The following is a 4,440-nucleotide window of genomic DNA, read 5'->3' on the forward strand; positions in this document are numbered from 1 at the left end:
TTTCATATTTTCAGTCAACTGTTAATTCCACCCATAGTCTTTTCAATGCACCAATATTCCAACAATAGACATGCTTTTTTACAAAGGTGGATTTTATGCCTCATAATGAAGCATCAAGTGGATACAAGCATAATTAGCACATACTCAGCATCTGCATAGTTAGGATGCACAAAACCAACTCACACGCGCACACACAAAAACACGCCGGCAAATAGCAGTCATATAAGACCGAAGCTATGCGTAGGCAAAAATAAAAAATAAAACCCCAAAAAATAGATATGTGATCGCAAACTACAACAATGATCATATCCACGCCAACCATTTCATGACGCCACATGGACGACGAGGTTCTTAAACAACAACGCCTTCAAGAAGGGAGTGACGCTCAAGCACCGTTGTCACCAGATCCAACCAACAAGCCAAGAATCTAGGTTTGCACCCTAAAGAATTAGTCCAAACATATCCAACAATGCCTTCAACAAGATAACAACGTAAAAAAACATTGCCATTGCTAGGTATGACCACCTTGGGCCAGACCTAGGCTCTTCACCCCGAAGCTTGAGATCGGATGCACAAGTATCGCCACCATCTAGGTCACTCATGTGTTGTCACCACCACTTCTCCGCGATCCCGGCAGTTACATGAGATGTGCAACCGAAGCCGCTACACAACCATGCATCCCTCTGCGTCAAGTGGTCGTCCTTGGTCTGCATCTCACCCTGAAGGATGACAGACACCCAACAATATGCATGTATCAATCGAAATATCTAATTTGCAAGGCTGAAAAGCTATATGTGGTGCATCTGCAAGACCATGAGAAGAGTAATGGTATACCTGCAAACGAAAAATTGGAGATTACACTCAACAAAGCATAAAATAAAGTAAGTCGTGCTGGCGAGAAAAGGTCCACCTACAGTGAGATGGCTCATACATCCATAAGAATACATGGTGTCGGTTTTGATCAACTCTTTGTTCCATCCAAGTCCACACTGTCATCCTAAAAGCAGCAAGGATATCATATATATCAAGATGTATCACGAGTATATCAAACTTACTTGCAAGATATCTTCTTTTAGCTTGGTATGAACAATAATAAAGAATGGAAACAATGCTTGATGATAATTTTAGTATCCCGATTACTTCCAAACAGTCAATTAAGAACTGTGACACCTAATGACCAAGTATTTGTAAGAAACATCCATAATTATTTTATCATACAGTAAAATAGCAATGGAGACAACACCTAATGAGTAACGACCAATGGTTGTTTCAAAACATCTTGCAGCAGAACGAATCATCAAGACATCAACCACTAACCAAGGGTCTGAAGCCGCCCGCTAATTTTCTCCTACCTCTTATGCAGCACGATTCAATTCAAACAAACGTTATGTTCAAATCCACCGAAATCCCAAGGGAAATGCAAAACATTTGAGTGTATATGATAGAAAAAAATGCAATTTCAGCGGTGAAACTACCTTTGCAGGCTTGACGGGTCTTTGTGCGGGCCGGATAACTTACTTCATAGTGCATCACTATACACCAACGAGCAATTAAGAAAAATTGAGGTACAATAAACACATGAAAATTTCACAAAACACCTTTTTTTTTACCTGGATATGGTTCCATCATGTTTCAAGATTGTTATGGGATTCACCGTTGACGAAGGACCCAAGCGTCCACCGGCTGTACGCACCGCTGTTGACGTGCACCTGCAAGATGGAATCATGAAATACATGAAGATGCCCAAACAACCAGTTTCTCACCACATGGTGTCATAGTTGCGAATACCATATAGAAATAGATCAATGTGGAAGTACAAGCATACTGAAAACCTTGAGAAGTTCTAGTTGTGTTGCTGTATAATAAAAATCTTCAATTATTTTGCAATAAAAAATAATCTAGTGACTACTGCGAGTGAATTCCATTTTTTACCTTGTAGTTGTACATTTGTGACACATATTACCCTATTTAGCGAAACTTTTATCGAAATGTCAGATTTTGGAGACTTTTAACACGGTTTTACCCCAGTTTTACATTTTGTTTGTTTATGGTCGATAGCATCGGCATGTTGCGTCATTGATTTGTAAAAAAAAATGTAAGGATCGGAGGGCATCATTGGCGATCTTGTCCAAGCTTCTCTTGTCTATCTGTTCCACTCCTTGTGGCCGTCCACATGTTTTTGGATACAGGGCGTCACCTCACACCTTACCTGATGGACACGCATCAAAAAACAAGGGTCCAAAGATTTCAAAAGGGGTATTCTAGACGAATTTTCACTCGAAGGGGTAATTAGTGTCACAAATGTATAAATATGGGGTAAAAAGTGGAATTCACTCGACTACTGCCCATATGTATTTCTGTATGGTACGGGTAATAATTGAACATATTACATGCTGGTGTAGTATTGTACAAATAAAAAATTACATGGCTGCCTAACTCCTGTCTCTGGACAAATTGAAACCGAGGTTGCCGCATGCCTGCAGCCTCGAGACTCCACTGAATCAAAGTAGCTTGAAGGATAGGAGGAGCTTCCGGGTGTAGACAAATTCAGATTTGTGCCGAAAATATTGACATTTGTCTAAATCAGAGATTCACGGCAAGTGAGCAACCATGGGGGATTGGGGGATCAGGGTATGGGGGATAGGAGTACGTCTCTCGGAAGAAGACAATGGGCTCAGCAGCAGCGTGCCTGAGCAAACTGGGCGGCTCCAGCAGTCCGGCTAAGAGGGGAGGCTCGGGCGCTCGGCACGCTGCTGGCCGGTGGTGCGCATGTGCGGACAGCAGCAGGCCAGTCGAGCAGAGGCAGACCACGGCACCGGAGCGCCCGAGCGGACTGGGCGGCTCCAACAGTCCAGCTATTGGGGACCGCTTGGCGCGCTGTTGCGCGCCTCCACGGACAGCAGCTGGCCGGGCGTGCAGAGGCAGCCCACGGCACCGGTGAGGAGAGCTCGCGTTCGCCGGCCTGGAATCCGTCCGCAAGGAGCAAGGGAAGGCAGGAGCGGCGGCTAGGGTTCTCCCACGAGCCAAGCACGGAGACGATGCGGGTCGTGAGTTGGAGAGCGCTTTTCCCCCTCTGGTTTAGCATGATTTTTGCGTTGAGGAAGCGTTATATGCGGGCGCAGCGTGGAATATTTCTCTGCGGGAGAAGCGCGGTCAGCCATAGTAAATTGCTAATTGCACACTTGACACGGAATTAAATTAATCTTAACCATTAGTGGGTCTAATCTAACGGTGCTAATCAAGCTGTGTACATCTGCTCTGTGGTTTTAAGAAAGAATTAGTTTAATTGTTTAATAATAATATAGATATAGAAGTATAGATATAGACATAGATTAATAGTAGTATAGATAGGCCTGCATGCACGTACCCCTAGCAGCGGGCAGTCCTATTTATCGCGTTCGGCGAGTCAAAACGCTCGACTCGCTGAAGCCAGCGACCTTATGGACGGCCCACATGCGCAGGTAAGCAACTACCTGTTTTCTGTCTCTTTTTTTAACTTTTCTCTTTTTTGCTTTCTTTTTTACTTTTGTTTATATTTTAAAACATTCTAAGTACATCTATTACAAAACACTCACCTAAACACATTTGAAAAAATTTGAATAAGATTTTGAAAAATATTGAACAAGTATTTGAAAAATATTGAATAAGTATTGAAAATGTTGAACAAGTATTTGAAAAATGTTGAATAGGTATTAAAAAAATGTTGAACTAGCATACGAATAATGTTGAATAAGTACTTGAAAATGTTGAACTAGCATTTGAAAAATATTGAATAAGTATTGAAAAGGTTGAACAAGTACTTTAAAAATGTTGAATAGGTATTAAAAAATGTTGAACTAGCATATGAATAATGTTGAATAAGTACTTGAAAATGTTGAACTAGTATTTGAAAAATGTTGAATAAGTATTAAAAATGTTGAACAAGTATTTAAAAAAATGTTGGATAGGTATTAGAAAATGTTGAACAGTAATTTTAGAATGTTGAACTAGTATTTGGAAAAAGTTGAATAAGTATTGAAAATGTTGAACAAGTATTTGAAAAAATGTTGAATAGGTATTAGAAAATGTTGGAAAAGTATATGAAAATGTTGAATAGGTTTTTGAAAATGTGGCATAAGTATTAAAATGATGAAGAATTTTTTTGAAAAATGTTGAATACGCATTCGGACAATGTTGAACGTGTATACAAAAAATGTTGATCACTTATTAAAAAAATATTTTTGGCATATATGAAAATGTAGAGTGAAAACAAAAACAAACATAAGAAAAAAATAAAAAATGGAGAAAAGAGAGAAAAAACAAAGAAAAAGAAAAAAATTGAAAAAACCAAAGAATAACTAGTGAAAACACCAGCTTGTTTTGAGTTAACAAGAACCGCCCTTCTCTTTTGTCACAAACCCAGCTTGTTTTGAGTTAACAAGAACCACCCTTCCCTTTTTT

At 39.9% G+C, this 4,440-nt stretch overlaps 1 long non-coding RNA gene across 1 annotated transcript; it reads right to left on the reverse strand.

The window, feature by feature from the left end:
• Positions 1-281: 281 nt before the first annotated feature.
• On the reverse strand, positions 282-2,717 carry LOC119359002. The gene is made up of 5 exons (XR_005172346.1): positions 2,425-2,717; positions 1,611-1,709; positions 1,476-1,532; positions 915-997; positions 282-834 (listed from the first exon to the last, which is right to left on the reverse strand). It is a non-coding gene; the product is annotated as an uncharacterized LOC119359002 (long non-coding RNA).
• Positions 2,718-4,440: the final 1,723 nt, after the last annotated feature.

Source organism: Triticum dicoccoides, chromosome 2A, assembly GCF_002162155.2.
Source record: "Triticum dicoccoides isolate Atlit2015 ecotype Zavitan chromosome 2A, WEW_v2.0, whole genome shotgun sequence".
Lineage (NCBI taxonomy): Eukaryota > Viridiplantae > Streptophyta > Magnoliopsida > Poales > Poaceae > Triticum > Triticum dicoccoides.